The following is a 24,184-nucleotide window of genomic DNA, read 5'->3' on the forward strand; positions in this document are numbered from 1 at the left end:
GTGTTTTCTTTCTTTTTGCTTTCTTTACTGTTTCTATTTCCATTTTTAAATCCGGGATGGTTTTGTTGAATTCCTTTGCCTGTTTTGTTTTTTTCCTGTAATTCTTTAAGGGATTTTTGTGTTTCTACTTTAAGGGCTTCTACTTGTTTACTTGTGCTGTCTTGCATTTCTTTAAGGGAGTTATTTATGTCCTTCTTAAAGTCCAACATTATCATCATCAAATGTAATTTTATATCTAAATCTTGCTTTTCCGGTGTGTTTGGATATCCAGTATTTGCTTTGGTGACAGAGCTGGGCTCTGGTGATGCCAAATAGTCTCGGTTTCTGTTGCTCATGTTCCTGTGCTTGCCTCTCGTCATCAGGTTGTCTCTAGTGTTGGTTTGTCTTGCTGACTCTGAAGATGGCTTGACTGTCCTGTAGGCCTGTGTGTCAGCATTCCTGTAAACCTAATTTCTTTCAGTTGGATCTGGGAACAGAAAGCTCTGCTCTCTGGTGTGTAGGTGCTCCTGGCGACTGGCTTTCAGCTCTCAGTGCAGGCAGATACCCAAAATGTCCTGCCCCTGATTGGTCCTAGGTTCCTGTGCCCAGATGGCACTTGGCAATTTCCTCTTGGGTCAGGAATGTGGGCAGAGATCTGAATGTCTCTGAGATCTCAGGATGATCTGCACTTCTGAGAGTCCATCTCTCTCCCCATGAGATTTGGGTGCAGGGATTTGGGAGAGTGGGCAGAAGTGGCAGACTGTCCTGCGGTCTCAGGATTGTCTGAACTTCTGGGTGTTCAGCTCTCTCTCTCCTCTGGGATTTGGGAGCAGGGAATTGTTGGATCAGTTCAGATCAGTCTCTTGCATACATTTGAATGTATTGAGTCTTTTTAGTATTGTGCTCAGGGTGTGCCTGAGTATAAATCCAACTACTCTAGAATAGGTAACCTCTCAGAGCCAAATCTTGAAAAAAAATCATTCTTCTTTTCTCAGCAATATCTGATGCTTAGTCTTCCTCATCTAGAGATGGGATTTGATGGTTGCTCTCATCCTGGGGTTTTCTCTGGCTTGTTCTTTTGCAGGCCTTATTCAAGCAGTTATAAACACTATGAATTCATGTATAAAACTTCCCTAATGTGTCTGGAAAACACTTTCACTGATGTGATTCATTACCTCTGGTTCTTAAATTCTTCTTACACCCAAGACTGTTTTACCTGAACCTTGGAAGGAGGAAGCATGATATAGATGCCCCATTTAGGGCCCAACACTTTCCATTACAAAGTACTTTTAGTAGAAGTAAGTTGTTTTTGATTCATTAATCTTGGTAGAGCCAGAAATCCATGGCTCAAAAAACTATAGGGTGCTGAATTTCTAAAGAGAATGTGCCTTCCAATCCTGTGTAAATAGCGACAGCAGTGAACTTTGTACCTCAAGTGCCCTTAAAATGACAGCATCTAGAAATGGTGGCTACTTCTCACGTGAGTGAAAAATAGGAAAAGAACATTTTACATGCCATATTTGTGAAAGGTCCTCTTTGCTCTTTTTTAATGTCATTGAAATGTTTATAAATTGCCTGCAATGAATCAAAGTAATTTCCTTGTGCAATCCAGAGGAGTCATGGTTATAAATAGCAGAATGCATCTACCTGTCCTTTTTTTCAGCCCTGCATTACAAAGAGAAATGATAAGTGACATCTCTGGGCTGTGATGAACTGGAATTCAAAGCTTGGGGAGATATGAATCATGTTCTTTTTGTGTCTGGTATTTTTACTAAATGATAAATAGCACAGAGCATCAGGAAATTTGGTGACATGGCTTCACAGTCTATGATGGTTAAGGCTCTTAGGGTTTAAAATGGATATCATTATCTTGGTACAGGGTCAAAAGAGAAGAAGATCTTTGTCACTGTTTGATGAGAACAATTCCATGATGAATAAAAGAGCATTAGGATATTTACTTAGCAAACAAAGTAGTTGTGATACCACTATGTAGCACTCATGCAGCTATGGGTGCTGTTTACCGAAAGAAGGCATGACTGCTTATAGAAACTCATCCGTACATCGAGTATTATTTAAACTACAATGACCAGTTAGATTCTGAATGCTATCCCTATACACAGATTTTTCAAGTGGAAACAACTATTTTTTTCAGAAACTAATAAAATTACCTAAAGCTATGGCATATTTAGTGCTGTACCAATGTAAAGGCAGTCAACCTGAATAAACCTGAATTATTTTAAAAAGAAAATACATTTGTTAATCATAAGTTCTATGATACTAAACACTTTATATGACAACAACCTGTCCCATAATCGTACAAAAAACATTTATTACCAAAATTTCACTCCTGTTTATAATTCAGTTTTTATGATTTTTATTTTTACTCCTTTAAAATAAGTTAGTTACCTTGTAAAACATTTCAGTGTTTAAGGAATATGGAAATAGCAGCAAAAACAATCCAAAGTGTTAAGTTTCTCTAAAACAAGTTAATGTTCAGAGTTTTATAATTGCAGACTATTTTGAATAACAACAATCTTACTTTTGTGATAGAAAAAAATCATGTAATTTCCTTATAGATTATAATTCACATATATGAAATATATTGTTCACATATATAATTCATACATATATTATTCTCACAAGCACACACACATATCATCTTTTTAATCAGATTTTTAAATGCATAATGGCATATACACTTTAATAGCATTTCTCTATATTTTTAAAATAAATCAATGAAAAACTATCAAGCACAAAAGGATGATCTAAATAAAATATCCCAAAATGACACTATGATTGGTACATGAATCATTTTGAGAGCATTGACTTTCTGCTGCAGAGGACGTTCTTAAAATCCCAACCAGGTTCCATTTGGAAGGCCCAAGTCATTATCATATGGGAAGGAGAGGAACAGCTTCCTCAGTTTACACTGGAGGAAATACAAGAAATTTAAGTCACTCTAATCAATTCAAGCACTATGCACAATGCTCTGTCAATAGACACACTATGAGGCAGCTCCAGCTGAATGCTAATCCTTCCATTTTCAAAAGGTTACATAGCATGTTAGCCTCATGACTTCCATTAAAACCAATAGGAGTCGTACCACACCATGCTTTGGGAAGAATGCCCTCTAATGCTATCGATTTTGATATTTTGAACTTCAGCACAGATGCATGTGTCCATTGACAACCTTCCAGCCTACTTCTTGCAGGAGTCTGCTACTATAGTGCTGGATTAGTGAGTTAACTTTTTTTTCCCCTAAAATAATCAGCTTGTCTATCTGAGATGAATGTTTTTATCTTAATAGTGTTAGAAATGCCCCCTATCATGCTTCTTTCCTTGGTTAGAGAATAATATTCAGAAACACTAACTGCAGGGAACAGAATTAAAGGGAAGACACATCCTGGGAAGAAGGAGACCATGGTGACAGTTAGAATTTCAATGCAGGAAGTACAATGTATCTGAAGAATGGAGATTAGATTAGGAAATGTGAGTGGCAGGTCAGGACAGGAAGCCAGCAAGTCACCTAAAAGGCCACTGGACATACCAAAGATAGATAATATAGACTGAGTTATAGATAACTTCCAACAAGAAAGTGAAGAAATTTCAATTAACTTTTGCCTACAAAATTAGCATGGACCAAACAATAAATGAAAGGTGTTGTTAACCGTTCTCATGGCAATTCATATAGAACAAACTTAGTCAAGCTAATGAGAGCAGTAGTGGATGAGGGCCAACTATCCATTTCTGAGCCCTGAATCCTTTCTATTAAAACAGATGCACACATGAGCAGCAACTGGAACCTACAATTTTAGGTATTAGTCTATTGTATAAGTCTGTGGTGGTGGCATGTGACATACAATTGTTCCATATTTTTCTTATTCATGTTATACATAATTTTTAGCCAGGCTAATATCAGTACATACCTCACACTAATTGTGTTTGAGGAAAAAAAAACCTATTTGATAACATTTAAGTAGATTTCCATCTTCTTTACATACAAGGTATATTTGCATATTGCATTGAAAGCATTTTGTTCTTACTTATTCATAGGACCATCTGTTTGACATGGGTATTATAATGGTTATCTACCCACCAACAACAGGGTTCTCTTAAAAATAACTTTTATAGATAATATAGCATAGGATTGTGGAATAGATTTGGAAGTATTGGAACAAAGGTATATTTAGGAAATATTGCCTGTATATGAAATGAATATGAAGCAGGAAAAAGGAAACAAGGAGAAAATGGGGCAGAGAGAAGAAACAAGACAAGAATAAGGACAAGAAAAGTAGCTATAATGGCTTTTGTCCTTATTTTTTCTTTTTCTGCTTTTAATCTCTTCCTTCATTCTTTGATCTTCCTCAGAACTCCTAGGTTGTTCTATTTTCCTTTAATGTACTCCCAATAGTAGTTATCACGTTTAGTTGTTGCCTTACCACATCATCCATGTTGTGATCTGTAGAATTTTATTTTCCATAAGCTTATTAAGACATACATCTTCTCCTCATCATATATTAACTGTTTACTGCTAATTACTTGGTCAAAGGCCAGTTACAACTTAAACGCATTTCCAACTACCAGTATACCCGATTAAACAGACTTAGCTAGTGAAAAAAAAAATAAATGCCACTCAACAGTGGACTTAGTACACAATACACATGGAGATTAGATTAAATATAAGCTTTGCAACAAGAATGTAGCAAGCTGATTGTGTGTGTGTGTGTTACCTATTTTCATATTTATAAATACCTTATTAGGATTTACAGCCCCATAAGCAAATGAAGAATGGAAACCTCATTGAATACATTATATGCAAAGCCAGAGCTTTTATTCCTTAAACCTTAATAACTCCATAAGTTCCTGGTTTTCCTCTTTCCTGCTCCTGAGAATGAGCCTGTAAGATACTGAGCAAATGTCCTAACTACCACTGCCACTTGAGATTATTCTGTTGGGAGTCACCTTAATGTTAAGACTCACTAAATTCTTACATCTCTATGTCAAATGTATGCATTTAGTTTATAATTTTAATTATATTCAGAAAAATAAATTAAGAATTATTTGCTTTTCTTCTTAGGCTCTCATGAGTATAAAAGTAAATAATTGCTTCCTAAACCCAACTCTTATTCTCTGTCTATATGTCAGCTGAAGATAATTGAAGGCATACAAATACAGAACACGTAATTAAGCTGTATCAGATTTTACTGTGCTTTGCCTGATCCTGCCACAGACTACAATTACTGTTTTTAATTTTTCGGCTATCTTCAAATACAGTGACAATTTACCTTGTCATCCAATATGGCACATTCTGAGAGTGAATGAGACACAGAAGTGAGACTAGAGAAATAACCAGAATATTTTAGGAACATTTGGTTGTGTGATCATACTGGTATTGTTGACTTAAGTCAAAAGAATATGGTTATTTCTTCTAGCCCAGGTCCCAAAGAATCAATTGAGGTTTGTTCACAGTGCCACTGGTCTTAAGCTGGCAGGTCACAAAACTATGACTTTCACAGTGACTCAGTCACCTTCAGGAGAATGGTTTGTTTGGGTTATTGCCAATGAAGAATTGCAATGTCACAAGCAGAGATCCAAAGCAGACAGCATACAGAAGAGCAGTGTGTTCTCTTTCTTAATGTAAACTAGAAGAAAGAAGTAAGGGTTTTTCTCACCTTTCTCTGAACTGAGAGGTCTGGTGTCTGACCTCCACACTCTACTCCTTTTCCACTGAGTTGGCAACTCCAGCATAAGGCCTAGAGCTGGAGGCCTTAATCAAATCTATATTGTATTTAAAGATCCAGTGGCTGAAATGAATTTCAAATATTAAAGCAATGTGATGTAATGCTCATTCTTTGGCTTGAGTGCTATTTTAACACCCATCAAACCTCTAGGCTGATCATATTTTATCTACGAAGTCGGACTTAATTAGAATGTTTTGACATTTTAAAATATTATTTGTCTCCATGTTTCAGTTTCTCATTTTTACCCTTCTTAAGTCCCTCTGTTTTCTTCTGTCTTTTTCCCTTTTTTAGAAGAATAGATTGGTCTCCTCTCTGTCTAGGTTTCATTATTTTCCTCTTTACCTCCATCAGAAAAATATATAAACTGTATCTTTCATGAACTTCACATTGTCAATACAACCCTCTATTCACAATTAAAAGTACTTTTTAAAGTATTTTTTCTGACCTGAAAATAAAACTCCACTCTAAATTACTTTATTTTTTGTGTATGCTCTTAAGAGAAACCAGTCTGTTACAGATCTCAGGGCTGCAGGTTCAGTGACCTTGCCACCTGGCTTTGACAGTGCTCCCTCCAATAAAGCACCATGAGATTGGAGGCCGAGATCTCTGCTGATTCATCACTGTATCCCAAATAGCTCCTAGCAGAATGTCATGTCCAGAGAAAGCACCCATTAATATCTGTCAAATGAATGAACACAGGAAAAGAAAAACCCAAGCTATTTCTTAACTTGTCACACTTAGCTTAAGAGTGAGCCAAACATGAAGAAAAAGTAGGAGGAACCATCCTAATTCATGGTAGCTTTGTAATACTTTTATTTACAGACTTATTTTCATTTTCTGTGTGGGTGTTTGCCAACATGCATTTGTGTGCAATGTGTGCATGCTTTGTGACTAAGGAAGGCAAAAGAAAGCACTGGATTGCCTGGAACTGTAGTTGAGTCACCTCGTGGGCTCTAGGAACTTAAGGCAGGTCCCCAGCAGACGTAGAAAGTATTCTTAACTGCTGATCTATCTCTCCAGCTCTTCTAATAGTGCATTCAACAATTGGGCTGACTATAAATGCTTCGACTTTAAAGCAGAATGTTTTAAAGAAACAAAGACTTGAAATATTGCCAGGATAATTGTGTGTGTGTGTGTGTGTGTGTGTGTGTGTGTGTGTGTGTGTGTTTGTGTGTGTAGAAAGAGAGAAATGGATATAGGCAGATAGAGGTTATAAATAGAGGAAGAGGGAGAGCGTTATAGATATAGATGGATTATTGGACTTTTATTGTGTGAGTTGCCTTAAGTAGTTGGTATAGTCCAAGAGACGTGAGAGGCAGAGTTAGTAGGCATGCACTCTTACTATTGGAATGGTCTACTTAAAAGTGTCACAGAAAATCTAAAGAGTATTAAGTGAATTTCTTTCTTTTTCTTTCTTTCTTTCTTTCTCATTCTCTTATTGCATGTGAATTTAATAAGAGTGCAATTAGAGAACAATATAAGACTGTGTACAAGAAAGTGCTAAAGTGGATGTAATTAAGCATATTTTCCATAAAAATTCCAAATTACAAGAAGTCAGAGGGGGAAGATTGATATTGGCTGTTAGCAAAATAAAACATGCCAAAATTAAATGAAGATGGAATATATAGGATTTCAAAATCTATTATGTGGCATATCATGGGGTATATTCCCAGTAGACTATCAGCTTGAATTTTTACATATAAAATGAAAAGAAAAGGGAGTTTCATATCAGAACTTCATAAATCATTTTGAAGAGCTCTAATTTCAAAAATTCAGAAGCGATCCTAAAAGCTACTTGATTATTTCCTTTAAAAATACTTGTGTTTATTGAGGCTGTCCCCCTTTAGCCTAAAGATATGAGAAAGCATGTGCCATGGGATGTTGCTCTAAAAGGAAGAGTAAAGCTGAGTCTATTCCTATGCAGTGCTGCTAATGCCAATATCACCTCCTGAAAGGAGTCATTTTGATACACGAAGACTTTACATCCTAAAGTTTAAAAAGATATAGACTTTAGGAAAGAACTCCTAAAACTAAACACTGAAGCATATCATCACTTAATATTTAAACATACTTAAATTTTCCCACTTAACCTCAATTTAAAGATTATCTCCAAATGATAGTATATAACACAATTCTGGGCTCATAAATATTGTTTTTGGAAATACCTTGTTCTCGGAGCAGAGAAAATACATAAACACCCCAGGTTGACTCTCCTCAAGAGAAGGCAGGTCTTCTGCCTCCATTTAATTCTTTTACCTTTGTTTTATAGTTTTCACACCAGCATCACTTTGTGATTAAGAAGAATGAAACTTACAATTAGATAAAGCTGAAGTAAAAAGGCGAACATGTTCCAAGACACATCTCTATTCATTCTATCTATTTAGTTAGTTTAGTGTAGAGCCTAAAACACTGGGTTTAAAAAAGGAAAACACTATTAGAGGGATTTCACATCAAAACATCAAAAAATTTTATAAAATGTATCAGTAAAGTCATTTGTCCATTGATTCAAGCTCTCAAAAGTGAAGAGAGTTCTTTCTTGAGAAGACACAGTTACAACATCTCTGGATATAAACATTGATAGACAGTAATTCTTGTGGATAGTAATAGAACTGATAATATATTTTAAATGCTTTATTAATAAGAGAGTTGGAGCTGGATGAAAGTGAAAAAGTTACAAGAATTTCAAACAGGCAGAGGTTGATCTTCGCTGTGCACCAGCCCTGTTAATGCTAGATCAGAAAGTTCAGAAAGCTATCTTCAACACCATTCTGCTCCCCCACTCTTTTCCACTCATTAAATAAATAAATAAATAATAAGTAAATAAATTGTCGAATATGCATTTATGACTTGGGTCTATATTTTAAGAAGGAGCCTATATTTTAAGAAGGAGCCAGAATGAAGTCAGCCAATAACTAAGGAGGACAACACTTGACTCACACAAACAAGAAATTAGTGCTTTGCTATGTCACTAAGTAAATGGCACTGAGAAAGGCATTTATCAACCTAACAATGAACACCCAAGTGTGAACATAGAAAAATGTGAATTCAGGGATCAGAAAATTCGAAGTTTAATCTGCTAAACTTAAAGCTGTCACTAGATATAGAAAAAGAAATTAACTTAGATTACTTTAAAGATCTACTGTCAAATTAAACCTACACACACTTTTGAATAATTTAAGCAGCTTGGACTAAAGGCCTTAGACTACAGTTCTTATTTTAAATACAGGCAAAATATTATTTAAATGTATGCTATTGGAAAACTTTTAGGCAAATCAAATTTTCTCAAGTTTATTTTAACAAAAGGCATTTGTAGATCAGAACACGCAGTACTATAAGAGGTGCTGAGAGTGCCATCCAACACAGTCTTTCTTTCACAGACTCAAGAGGAAATCAAAACAGAAATAACTTGATGGGCCGCGGCTCCTACCTTATTTGGAAATGGGATGGTACGATGAGCTAGCTACAAATGATTGGCTAGATTCCAGATGCTTGTGAAAGGCTAGAACTTGCTGTTAAACTCTTAGGCTACCCATATGCACTTGGTTTGCATGCACTCTTAAGGGTATAGTTCCCTGTGTAAGAACTCAAGAGTTGTGAAGCTATCTCAGTGGCCAAAGCACTTACCACATGAGCAGGAAGACCTAAGTTTGTGTACTCAGAGTGCATGGGAAAGTGGGTTCGCTTCTCTATAGTCCAAGTGCGTTACTCTGGCAGCATGGGAGGTAGAGACGGGAGACTCACAAGTACTACACCAGCTAACTGAGCATATATCGTAGTAAACAACAAAAGACTCTATCTCAGACAAGGAGGAAGGAAGGACTGATGCTAGAGGCTGTCCTCTGACGTCCACATGCCTACTATGGTATACACATGCTCTTACACATGTACATGCACATGTATATATGTACCTCACACATATACATGCAAAGAATTTTATATTTAAATGGAGGACAAAATCAGAGGAAGGAAGTTACAACTTGCTGCAGTTACATTAAATTCAATTTCTGTTATATAAACATATGTATATGGGATGCACATATGGATATATAAATATGTATGTGTATATGTCTATACAGATATCTATAACTAGACATAGGCATTTTTCTCATGAGTATAAGGTAAAAATATATAATTATAGCTACAACTGGGCATGATGATATATACCAGTAGACCTAAACTTAGGAGGTAGAAGCAGGAAGAGCATTGCAGGTTCAAGACCAGCCTGATCTACCAAGCAAGTACCCAGTCAGCCAGGCCTACGTAGTCTGATTTTGCCTCTACAACAGCAACAACAAGGAGCACTGGCTCTGAAGTTACATTTTCATATCAAACGAGTCAATCCTCTCATATTTCTGGTCAGTTTTTCTCTAGTCTGTTTATCATTGGTCGGTAAGTCAAAGGTTAGTCCTCATTTCCTCAGCATTTCAAATGTTATTGGCACAACCACCCACCAAATTGAACCCTGTATTCATCATTTCTAATAAGATGAAGGTAACAAATAGCAAAAAACCTGAAGAGGAAACATCTAAATGAGAGAAAAGAAGCAGAGGAAATTTATTCAAATATCTCCTAAAGTCAGGCAGGAGATGACTATAATAGAGAAAGGGGAGAAAAGGAAATGTCTATTTTAACTATACTTTTTGGGCACAAAAATAATCAAAATTATCTCTAGAACATTCCCAATAGGCCAAGTCTTCCAACTTTCTAAGAAAGCAAAAAGTTAAAATATTTTTGTATGAAAACTTATGGTTTTTAAATATTAAATAACAATTTGAAATCTTGTTATAATTTTTATTGGATATTTTTATTTATTTACATTTCAAATGTTATCACTTCTCCTGGTTTCTTGGCTGTAAACCTCCTATCGAATCACCCTTTTCCCTTCTTCTATGAGGGTGTTTCACAAAACATCCACCCACCTCATCCTGCCTCCCCACCCTGACATTCCCCTAGACTGGAGGTTCCAGCCTTGCCAGGACCAATGGGAGGAGAAGCCCTCTCCTCTGCCCTCTCCCAAGGCCATCCTCTGCTACATGTGCAGCTGGAGCCTTGGGTCTGTCCATGTGTACTCTTTCGGTAGTGGTTTAGTCCCTGGGAGCTCTGGTTGGTAGGCATTGTTGTCCTTTTGGGGTTGCAAACCCCTATAGCTCCTATATTCTTTTCTCTAACTCCTCCAATGGAGACCCCATTGTCAGTTCAATAGTTGGCTGCTAGCACTTGCCTCTGTATTTGTCATGCTTTGGCTGAGCCTCTCAGGAGACAGCTATATCAGGCTCCTGTCAGCATGTACTTCTTGGCATCAGCAATATGGTCTGATATATATGCAGGATCTCCAGGTGGGACAGTCTCTAAATGGCCATTCCTTCAGCCTCTGATCCAAACTTGGTCTCCATATCTACTCCTATGAATATTGTTGTTCCTCCTTCTAAGAAGGAGTGAAGCTTCTGCACTTTGGTCGTCCTTCTTCTTGAGCTCCATCTGGTCTGTGGGTTATATCTTGGGTAATCTGAACTTTTAGGCTAATATTCACTTATCAGTGAGTGCATACTATCTGTGGTGGTTTTGTGTGTGTGTGTGTGTGTGTGTGTGTGTGTGTGAGAGAGAGAGAGAGAGAGAGACAGAGAGAGACAGAGAGAGACACACAGAGAGACACACACACACACACAGAGAGAGAGAGAGAGAGAGAGAGAGAGAGAGAGAGAGTTTTGTTTGAAATCTGTGTGTTTGACAAACTCCGTTTCCGCAGTTCACATTCAGCTTCAGGTCCAACAGTTTCAGACCTCATTCAGGGGAAAGGAATGGTGACCAAGAAAGCCAAGATGCTAATTAGGCAGTATCACCATTCCTAGTCAGATGCCCATAGACTGCACTCCCTTACTCTACTGTCACATGGCTACAATGTGGCATTATTGACGATATGTCACAGTGGCAATCTGAGTCCACAAGAGTTGTCAGTCTCTGGTCGCCATGTTCAATAGCTGCAGATCAGGTGTCTTATCTACTGTGGTTTGCTTGGTTTATCTCTCGGCTTAGAAGCATTTGCTTGTGGTTTAAGTGTTTGAAAACCTCAATGTAAATGAACATAGGAATTGTTCAGGGAGAAGAGAAGCAGAAAAGCAGAATGCCACCTCCAATTCAGTTATTGTCTGGGATGAACACAATGTTTTCAGATACCTGGCCAACATTCCCCCTCATTTTAAATGATTTGATGGAGAAAAATAAGTACTTCTTTCTCGGAGCTCTAATAAAACACCAAAACAAAAAATTCTCTCAATGCCATATTTAGAGAGTGAAATGAGAAAGAGAAGGAAAGCAAGTCAGCCAAAATAATCATTACAAACCTCGGAGTTGAAGTCAGCTTTACTTTATTCTCTCATCACTCACGCTGGAATGGCTTTAGAAGATCATCCGCAAGAATCAGAGAGGAGGAACAATCATAGTGTCTCCAAGTTAGAGACTGTGTAATTGAATACTTCGAAAACTCAGTCAGTTGTAGTGTTCTAGGAATCATGACGCATGGGAAATTTAAAGTCACACAGAGATTTAGGCACAAAGAGATGGGAAGGGTGTGAGGGGTACGGATAGGAACATTGTTTTCACCTGCCTGTGTCTCCTCTCCTTCATTTCTCACTAAGGTGTACTGAGAATTCCAGAGTCCCTTTGAATTCACAGTCCTCATAGCCTCTGGGGAGAGATACATCTTAAACTGGAGATTCACTTTTTTTTTTCCATCTTTCAAAACTCATCTTCAAAATGCAATGAAAAGGTCCAGATGTGACAGTGGGTTATCACATAGGCACTGTGACCAGGCCACCTGGAATAGCCATTGCTTTCCTCCTCACTGGCTGTTAAATGTTACGCTTCATGGTCCTTGTCTTTGCTCTAGAGACAACCATAGTAACCTCCCTGAAAGAGGATTTGAAGTTTAAAGTCATTAACAGATATGCAGCACTGTGCCAAAGTCTAGCCTTAGACTAGCAGGGTGGAATTAACTATTATTTCTCATGTTATCGTTCCTGCTCTGTGATGGCATACACTGAAAGAGTTCTTACAGCACCTTCAGGCATCTGTTTTCAGAAGCAAACTGCTGTATATGGCATCTCAGACAGAGTGCCTCATTGTAATGTCTATCTGTACATCTTCCCAAGTTCTCGTTTTCTCAAAACAGAGACAGTCTTGCTGTGTTATAGTGTATCCTACAGATTAAAACATATTTCCATCTGATGAGGAAATAAAAATGTTCATGGGACTTGATTCTGAGACCATGTTGTTATTACAATACATTGAAAGGTATATTGTATTTTTGAGCTTAGGATCACTTTTGTTATAGGGTAGAGTGAGATGATGTGGTATCATTGCTAGAGGAATGTACTCTCGATTGCTTTGTTTCGTTTATCTCTGATTCTCTCTGAACACAGCATTACTGCACACTTTCCATTAATCTAATGCCATTTCTTCATTGGACACAGTTTTATGAAGGATATGCAGAGCTTATCTACCAAACACAACTTTGTCCCATCTGGTTCATGTTCAATAAGGAAGCAGATGATGACCTCATTTGCCCAGTTGCCATAGAAGTTTCTCTATACATTTGAAACAAAGCACAAATACAATTCCAGGTGGCATTTTTACTGATGTTTTGGATTTTATCAATTTATTTTGAAGAAACCTACTTACACAGTAATATAATATTATCATTTGAGAAAGCTAAGAATAAGTCTTAACATAACCATGTCATCAACAGTTAGCTGTTTCAAGAACTATAAGAGTAAGAGATAAATCTTCCTTTCTGTTATTAAATCCTTGATTTCAACCTAAAAAATAATCTATAATTACATTAAGTGGAAAGATTATCAGAAAAATTGAGAAAACCTGTCCTGGAGGGACATGTTTAGAATGGACAGTGTTTCTGTATTTTTGTTCAGGTTTACATTTTGTATAATTGGAAATAGCTCAATCGAATGATAACCAAATAGTGCTTCTTCAGGGTGTATTTTTAGTTTCTACTGCTCGTAATGTGATTGTGTTCATTAATAAGCTGATTGTCATAGTCAATTGGCGAAAAATTGATCCTAGATTGTTAAATGGATGAATGTGAATCACTTACCCGGAGAGGAAGAAATGAAGAAAAGTAGTAGGGATTAAAGATGTAATTGAGTGATGAAGTCGTTGCCTAACCTATGAGAGGCTCTGGTTTGGATCCAGAAAATAAAGGAGATGGAAGGGAGAAAAAGCATGAAAAAGAAAGAGAAAAGGGAAGAAATTTAGAAAACAAGAGGAGAGAGGAAGGGAAGAAAGAAGGAGGAAAGATATAAGGAAGAAAAGAAATACTTGTTTTAAGTCACAGATGTAGTAGATAAGACATTATGAATATAAATACATACAAGAATCTGTTTATATTTGTGTGTGCCAATTACCAGAGATACAATGGCAGACCCAAATTATATATGAGCATTATGGATCTTCATGAGCGCTTTTAATACAGCGTGTCTTGGCTCAAACTGCTTAAGTAAAACTCTGTGCGTATACATCAAGTGAAGTATTCACACTTTCCTTTCTCTCCTTAGTAGAAAACTGGACTCATAATGTAACTGGAAATAAAGATGAGGGGAATCTAGAGCTCTTCACTTTCAGTGTTATTTAGAAGACAGCCCTCTTTGATAAGCTTCAAAATCTTCAGGCACAAGTGGCTTCCGATAGTATACCCAAAGAAAGACACAAAGAATAGTCATTTCCAAAGATTTTTAAATCTCTGCTTACTTGTTAGGTCTGCCATTCATTCTCAAAGACATATAAAGATTGCTTAACATTTATGATTAAAGGCAGACTAGAAACATATTTGCATTTAACCACATCATTTATGATCTATTTCCACTTGACGCATTCTAGTTTGGAAGGAAGGTCTTTGTTTCAGGGATATAGTTTTATAATAATGAAAATTACTGGATCGGGGATCTAGATTCAGGTATTATGTTTACCATGCATTAGTTAAAAGGAACTCTCCCTTTTTAAGTGTGAGACAGAAGTATTTGGTAAGTTCACACAACAGTAATCTTGACTACTTTGCACTTACTTTCTTTTATATCTTGCTCTATGGTAGATGTAATGACAAGAGAAATACTCAAAAAAAATGAAGTAACCAGTCTGAAAACTACAGACTAAAGATTTAGTGGATGTGGAGATTTTGTTTTTGAAGTCTTATGCCCCCTAAGGCATCAGAGAATAGTGGGTGCTGAAAGGCAGTGGACCCTGGCTTAAGTCCCAGCACTTACAGCTTATATATTGGATAACTTTAAACTCCCTGGAGCACCACTTCTTTCTTATATAAAATAAAGTTCTTGTGGAAGATGATGTGTAAGGTCACTTTTACGCTTCATGTATGTATGGATTAAAAGTTAGAACGAAAAAGCCCAAGAAAGATACAATTACAATTTCCATTTCCGACACTAATGATGACTCCTGATGTGGTTATCAGCCATTACTTGCATGGCAGAGTCTATAGGAACCTCGGACTTTGAGGAACACCAAAAATGAAAACAAAGGAAATATGACGGATCTGGGGAATAACATCATAGGAATGACATGTTCAAGAATCAAGGAATGCAAAAATTACCAAAATAGAGCAAGTGTCACTCATACCAGTAGGGTGACTAGGTACCCTTCTGATATGTTGATATATCCAAAGCAAGGATATAGTGAAAGGGGCATGGACTGCCTAGAGCTTAAACAACAGAAAAATGGGAGTTACTACACAAATGGAGGCAAAGTCTGTGAACTATTCCAAGTCAGGGGACAATTATCAAATAAATACATCGTGGCCTTATCTGATGCTGTTGATCAAGATCTCCATCTTCTGACTTCCTACTCACCATGATCACATTCTAATGTTTCTTGTGTGCCCAACAACTGGGATGAAATACAATGACGATATGTAGTTAAGATCTTGTCCTGTTCTTATCACGGTGATTTCCTGTAGATAATATATTTAAACTATATTTCTAATTAATTATACATTGGTTTAACACTGAAAGATCATCCCGGTGTGACCCGTCCAGTCTACAAAATCTTATTGTTAAATAATTGATAGGTAGCCTAATCTTCCGTGATGTTTAAGTTTATGAATTCAGACTTGGGATAAAATGTCACAGATAGCTTCAAAGCAGAGTGAAGAGGCAGTCAAATTAGTACCATAGCGAATGAGTTCTATGTCAGTTCAGCTGGATTTTCTTCCTAATGCACTCTGTTCCTTAATGTTTCTGAATGTAGAAAGAAAATCAATGAAGAAAATGTAAATAATCTTGCTTCATAGATTAAGATCTGTTAATCCTCACATAGAAGTATGTCTAGATATGAAGGCACAATAGGTATCTTTCAGACTACACTAACCCACTCTAAGAAAGGACTTAGGCAGTGAGGTGACCTAGATAATAGATATTTAACTATTCATGGGGGTGGGGGTGTCTTTGAATACCAACAGATTCAGGGGGGGAAAAGACTTGATTTGGCTCATTGTTCGTTGTCTGACCTCTAGCATACTGCCTGATATGGAGAGAATTCCATTAATACATGTTGACTGACGGAGGCTCACTTACACCTACTTCCAGTTCAAGTGTTCCATATAGCTACATCATTGTAGCCACAACACAAAAATACACATTTTATAAAACTTACCACAGGCACGCCACTTTCCGTACCTTAGGTCTCTAATCCTAAATCTCTAAAATTCTACATACTATCTTGTTCTCATTTACGTTTGCTTTAGCTTTAAAAATAATCTTCTACTTATTTTCTTTATCATCACCTCTGGACTTACTTCATAATTTGTCATTGCACCTTAAATCTCTCCATTTCCACAAGACTTTCTCCCATGACTGAAAGATCCTCAAATATCTTTCACAATCACAAGACAATTCCTTACAAGTAACGAGTATCTTAGTCCATCTCTCACATAGACTAACTCCAATCTCTGAAGCACAGCTTTTCCTCATGGGGATTCTTAGCCTTATTTGATCCCCATTTTATTTATGGGCTTGCTTGCAAAAGACAATGAAGAGCTTGCCCATACCTCCCCTACTCTCTCTACAGTCAGAACTACACGTCAATAACTTCCTGGAAACATAAGGATCTTAGGAAAGGAAGTCAAAGCTTCATGTATGGAGTAAATAGAATTGATACTATGATTTCTCTTTTATTTTTTTCAAAATATATTCTTTGGGGATATGAAGGTTACTTGAAAGTTACTCAGTGGTAAAGGGTTGGCCTTGTATATATAAGACCCTGGTTTCAGTTCCTGATATAGCTAGATAATAGATAGGTAGATAGATAGGTAGGTAGGTAGATAGATAGATAGATAGATAGATAGATAGATAGATAGATAGATAGATAGATAGATGGGTGATAGAGAGATAGAGCAATAGAAAGATATATAGCATCTATTTTTGACAAACAATAGCATATTTGCATTTGATCAATTTAGGAACTTAAAGGCACAGTCTATTAATTTCAACATTATATATTCCACAGTATTCAATCAAATACATTAAGTTGAATGAATTTTCTTCAGAACTATACTTTTATTTATCTCTTGGGTTTCCTGCAGTATTCTTTACAATATAATATTTCATGTAAATTATTGGTATTTATAATAATATGGCTATAGATAGATGTTATATCATTATAATTTTTGATATGGATGTTTAGTGCCATAATTCATTATTTGTGAAATTATCATATATAGTAACCCATATATTATTATCTCTAAAACATATTGTTAAATTTTTACTTTTAAAGGCATAATTTTTAAAAATTAAGATGAAAATATATTATTTTTATAGATAGCTAAATTTTGTTTCCACTGTTTGAGTTAAAGGCTTTAACACATAAGTCCTATTTTTTTTATAGTATAGAATAGAGTTTATTCAGGGCATGGGGAGGGGAATCAAGGGGGTAGTAGAGGCAGAGAAAGAGAGAGAGAGAGAAAGAGTGAGAGGAAGAGAGAGAGAGAGAGAGAGAGAGAGAGAGAGAGAGAGAGAGAGAGCCACATAGGTCCTATTTAAGGATGCATTTGTATTGCTGTGTAGTCTAATTCTTCTGTCATCTTGCCAGATAACTCTTCTTCTTCTGAGCATACATTTATTTAAGCTTTTGTTCCTGATATTATACACCATTCACAGTGAGGTGGTATATATTTATATTATTTTGTTAATCTTAATTTCTTCCTGAGGGTCTGAGATTTTATATCTCTATTATTTTCAAGTTGAAATACATCCTCTGCTATTTGAAACACAACATGCCATAACTTTCCTTTTGTTTTTGAAGTATATTTTCAACAATTACCTACTTCAATTTGAAAACTCTTTTCCTCCTCTCAGTTTAAAATATTGTCCCCTTGCTGGTTGCCAGACTTGTAGTGAGAACTTCCTGGTCTTAACGTTTTAGAGAATGGGTCTTCGTGTTTATGCTGCTTGGACTTATGCTTTGTATCCTTCTCAAGATCTGGAGTGATTCCAGCCTTCATTCTGCACATGTTTTAATGTGATTCAGTCTCTCTTTTTCAGGTGGTGATTTGGTAGACACTAGACTTTGGTTATCATCTTTTCTGTTTAGTTCTTTCTCTTCTTTAGGTTCATTCATTTCACCACTCGCCCTTCATGTTCCCTGCCTCATCCCTCTGGCAATTTCATAATGCTGTCATGAAAATCCATTGAGGTATTTTTCAAGATTTTGCATGTTTAATTCCATATTCTCCTCATTGCATTCTTTTCTGTAATCCCTGCTTCTCTATGGATATATCCTGTCTTTTCACTTTTTATAGTGTATTTTAGTTCCTGTAATGCAAAAGAACACAAGGTCTAACTTTAAATTATATTTAAATATCCTGATGCTTGGGCTACCACAGGGTTAATTTTGATTGACTGTTATAGGCTTGGACCATAAGGCATCATACATAATCATTCTGTAAAGAGGGTTCCCTTTCTTTCCTCTTGAACATTATTATTTAATTGCATCCAAAATGCAAATCAAGAACTCTTGCGTAACAGTGACTGTGACCTCATTGGATTCATTAATCATATTCTGTTTCTTGGAGTCTTCCTTATGTACGTGTGGTTCTAAAGACAGCCATGGATACAAGTAGATTATAAACAGAATTTGGATTTTTTTTCTGGCTGAATCTTGTTTGTATTTCTCTTGCTCTTCTCGAGAGTAATTCTGGGTTGTTATTAGAATTTATTGATACGGGAAGTATGCCACTGTCCATTCCACTCCCACGGTCTGCTTAAATTCGCTCACCACCCAGTGCCTTCAGGCTGTTTTTTCACATCTTTGTTCTTTGCAGGAGTATTGGTTTGGCACTAGCTTACTTGGTTTTAAAATAAAACAGCTAAAGTTTGTTTCCTGTGTTTTAGTTGAAGGCATTCAGCACATAAATCCCATTTGGGGGTGCATTTGTATTACTGGGTAGCCTCATTCTGCTGTCATCTTTCCAGATCACTCTCCTTCTTCTGAGCAGATATTTACTGAAGCCTTTTGTTTCTGATCTTATATACCCCTGACAGTGAGGTGGTATGTATTTTGGAGGATTACACATCCTGATGTACAAATGTACCTTGCCATTTACTAAAGATTATGTAAGTGAATGGCTCTGATTGTGATTTGTTCTTTCTTAGAAGTTTTCAAAACTTATCCACTTCTTTTTTCTTAATTAAATATAATCACATTGTTCTTCTACACCCCTGTCCCTTTCCAACCTCCAACCTTTTCCATAGGTTCTCCAACCCCCTCCTCCCCTCAAATTCATAGTCTCATTTTCATTGTTAATTTGCATATATATGCATTAGTATATACATACAATTTGCTGGGTCCATATAATTAATATATGGGAAAGACTAACTTTCCCACTCTCAGCGTTCCTCAGTCACCTGTAGTTCTTTGTTTGGGGTTGAGACTCAATAAGGTTTTCCCCTTCCACATTAACATACTTTTGCCATTGTTTTTATTGTGGTATTATGAGCAAGGCTTCCCGTTCACACAACCTCACCCTGATTTTTGGTCCCCTCGTTTTTGCCATATTTCTATCCCTCTTTAGTGATGTTCTCTCTAAGACTTAGGTGTAGGAGTTGTGAGGTGGATGCATCCACTAGGTCTGGGCACTCCATGGTCGGTTGTCTGAATTCTGACCTGCTGAATTTTTCTATAGTGCACTCCACCTCCATTTATAAAACATCTTTATTATCATGTGGCCTATGAAGACACAGAGTCAGAGTTCCAGTGGAAGGCACGTCACTGGCCAGCTATAAGGCCTAAAGCAAGCTATTTCTTCATATATGATATTTCTCTATATCATTATAGTTGAATGATATATTAATAACAGTAGTATACATCTAAAAGAAAATTATATATTATAATTAAAGTAGCTTTCTTAATACTTAATTGTTACCTTTAAAGTTTTTAAAATTTTAAAAAGAAAAAAATTATCACTCCTTGATTAAAGACCGTACCTGGTCTGGTTTCAAATTATATTTTCATATGTTCTATCTTTCTTACCTAAACTTTCTTACCTCTCACTTCCCAGGTTCCTGGTACATCCTAGAGTGTCCTCTTAACCTCCTTCTTCCCGAGGTCACCTGTTTCCATTCTTTCTGCTGGCCCTCAGGGCTTCAGTCCTTTTCCCACCCAAATACCAGATCATGTTTCCCTCTGCCCCCACCCCCTATCTCCTTTCCCTCCCCAGTACCTCTCTCCCTCCCCCAGTGGTTGCTTTCTTCTTCCTCCCACGTGGGACTGAGGCGTCCTCATTGGGCCTTCAGCTTGTTGACCTTTCTGTACCTTGGGTATAAGCATTTTTTTTTGCTAATATCAACTTATTACTGAGAACATACCATGCATGTCTTTTTGGGTCCGAGTTACCTCACTCAGGATATTTACTAGTTTGCCTGCAAAACTCAGGATGTTCTCGTTCTTAATAGCTGAATAAATGAACCACATTTTCTGTATCCATTCTTCTGTTGTGGGACATCTGGGTTGTTTCCAGCTTCTGGCTATCACAAATAAGGCCGCTGTGAACATAGTGTAACACGGGTCCCTGTGGCATGGTGGGGCATCATTGGGGTATGTTCCCAAGAGTGGTATTTCTGGGTCTTAGGTAGGTGTATTTCCAATTTTCTGAGGAACGTCCAAATTTATTTCCAGAGTGGTTGTACCAGTTTGCAATCCCACCAGCAATGGAGGAGTGTTCCTCTTTCTTCACATCTCACCAACATGTTGTCACCTGAGGTTTTGATCTTAGCCATTCTGCCAGGTGTATGGTGGAATCTCAGGGTCATTTTGATTGCATTTCCATGATCACTAAGGACTTTGAACATTTCTTTAGGTGCTTCTCAGCCATTTGAGATATCTCTGTTGTGAATTCTCCATTTAGTTCTATGCTCCACTTTTTGATTGAGTTGTTTGGTTTTTAGGTGGTTGGCTTCTTGAGTTCCTTATATATTTTGGATATTAGCTCTCTATCAGATGTAGGGTTAGTGAAGGTTTTTTCCCAATTTGTAGGATACCGGTTTGTCTTCTTGACTAAGTACTTTGTCTTACAAAAGTTTTATGAGGTCCCATTTACCAATTCCTGATCTTAGAGTGTGAGCCACTGGAGTTCTGTTTAGGAAATTTCCCCCTGAGGCAATGAGTTCAAGCCTCTTTCCCACTTTCTCTTCTACTAGATTCAGTGTATCTGGTTTTATGTTGAGGTCCTTGGTCTTTTGGACTTGAGCTTTGTACATGGTGACAAATATGGGTCTATTTTCATTTTTCTACATACAGACAGCCAGTTAGACCAGCACTACTTATTGAAGAAGCTTTCCTTTTTCCATTGAATATATTTGGCTTCTTTGTTAAAGATCAAGTGTACGTAAGTGAGTGGTTTTATTTCTGGGTATTCAATTCTATTCCATTGACCAACCTGTCTGTCTGCATGCAAATATCATGCAGTTTTTGTCACTATTGCTTTGTAGTAGAGCTTGAGGTCAGTGATGGTAATTACCCCAGCCATTATTTTATTGTTGAGAATTGTTTTTGTTATTCTGGGGTTTTTGCCTTTGCAGATGAATTTGAGAATTATTTTTCCATGTCTTTGAATAACTATGTTAGGATTTTAACAGGGATTGCACTGAATCTGTAGATTGCCTTTGGTATGATGACCATTTTGACTATGTTGATTCTGCCAATCCAGAAGCATGGGAGATCTCTCCATTTTTTCTGAGATTTCTTTGATTTCTTTCTTGAGAGACTTATTAAGACTTAAATGTTTCCTGTTAGTTTGAGGGAGATAGAGGCAAAAGATTTAATATGTTTAATATAATAATATGTTAAGTATTTGTGAACTAATTGCTTCTATGGAAAAAGTGAACTGTTTAAACTAGAGCATTAATTCCCTATCAATAAATTTAATATGAGGAGCTATCTTTAAAAGAAAAAGGCACCATATTCAAGATTTTACCACATTCAAAATGTTTCCTAAAATTTCTGGGAATTTTTTATATTAATTATCACTTCAGAAGAAGAAAATGTCACAATATGATTAGACAAAGAACTTCAGTTTATTTTCATTTGGTTCACTAATTGAGAATCAGCAATGTCTCTTAACTCAATGGAGACACACACTTACACACACACACTTACACACACACATACACACACACATACACACTCCTACATGTGCATGCACACACATTTGTCACAGCATAGTTAGAACATGAACTTCAAATTAATTGTTGTTCACTCATTACTTGAAAACCAGCAATACATGTTAGTTTTGAGGAAATACACATGCACACACACACACACTCACACATACATGTGCATGCATACACATTTCCTAAAGTTGACAAAGTTCCACGGCATCTGCCACATTCACATTTCAGCTCCATTCCTGTTAAAGTTGAAAAGGAAGTATTATGAAAAATAGTTTTATCCCATCTGGTATAGTTGTCTGTGGGATTATATAGGGATTATGGATATAAAAGTATTTTTAGCTAATTCTAAGAAATGAGTTTTTTACATATTTTTAAAAGAGGTATCACATTCCTAAACTTCAAATATCTATGTTGAGACACTCTGGTTATTAAAATATTTCATTTTGACAGATGGTCTCAAGTGAATTTAAAAGATGTTATTAAAACATTTGATTCTTTGACCTTGTAATACCATTTCACTTGAGAGGGGGAAAATGTGCAATTACTAACAGAAGTGCTTGCACATGAACTACAGTGCTACATTTTTATCAAATCCTGTCTTTTTACCAAGACCTGCTCTCTCCAAACTCTTCGACTCAGGTGATGGGCAGAGAGCTGCTTGGTGACAAATGGCTTTGCCAGCAGAGTCTGCTTTACTATGCTTTCCATACTTGTATCTTACAGACTTCTAGTATATAAAATAACCTTTAGGGTAAAGATAGGTCCCAATCCTTTCCAGAACATTCATTTTGCTTGTAGATCTCAAATCAGTGTGATAGCATTAAAAGTACATGGCCATGATACTGAACCTTATTTTAAACTATACTTCTGTCATGGACTTAGGAAAGCTTTATATTTAACTTCATGAATCCAGAGTTCCTTGGTGCCTTGTCATAAGGAGTAAATAAAACACCTCCTGGTACCTTTCGGAAACTTAAATAATGTGAACTAACAAATTTTTTAAAGCTGCTTGATGCTGATGAAAATTTGCAGCCATCAGTGTCCACCTCCTCTAATATGACTGACATGGAGCAAAATACACACCAAGAGACCTAAATGAATCTTACAGTTTTCTGTTTTTTTCTCAGATTCAGGAAACACACTTTTAAATGTAACATCAATTTCTACTGAATGAGCTTCTTCAAATCATTCAGCCAAAGCACATAAAATGTTTCCAAAAGTTGAAAATATTTTTATCTTCAGTTCAAGGTGGCAAATCTCATTCCTGACAATAACTGAAGTTTATTCTATAATGTTGTTCAGGTAAAAGATCATCTAGCATTTTATTAGTAAACAAACCTGAATATAAGTTCTGTGAGCGTAGCTGCTCAGTGGGAGGTTGGCTTTATGCTCTAAGCTCAGTGCGTTCTTTTGTCCCCCATATATTAAATTACAACCTTAATGGGTATTTATTTGGCCATAGAGGCTAAAAAGTCCAACTTGGGACACTTACAACTCTATTTATAATTTGCACACAATTTAACTTTGGCTATTAATGTAACACTAATACCTTTCATAAGCTAATAAAGGATTTAAAGATGCCACTGTCTGTGGTTTGCCTCACTGAAACGCTATGCCTTTTAGCAGTTGGGTATGGTCAAGTTAAATTTATTAGTCCCTAATAAAATAATGAGCTCAGAAGCTTGGAAGGATATTTGTGGAATAAAAATAAATGAGCTCAGCCTACTGAGGCTAGAAAATTATTCTCTTCACTGTTGCTGCAGAAAAGTAGCAACAGTTAGC

General features: G+C 36.6%; 1 protein-coding gene across 5 annotated transcripts in view; it reads left to right on the plus strand.

Moving 5' to 3' along the window:
* The window catches only part of Nkain2 (sodium/potassium transporting ATPase interacting 2), a 1,207,754-nt gene that overhangs the window by 931,929 nt on the left and 251,641 nt on the right, over window positions 1–24,184 (plus strand). The window lies entirely within an intron of this gene.

This window comes from Rattus norvegicus, chromosome 1 (assembly GCF_036323735.1).
Source record: "Rattus norvegicus strain BN/NHsdMcwi chromosome 1, GRCr8, whole genome shotgun sequence".
Classification (NCBI taxonomy): domain Eukaryota; kingdom Metazoa; phylum Chordata; class Mammalia; order Rodentia; family Muridae; genus Rattus; species Rattus norvegicus.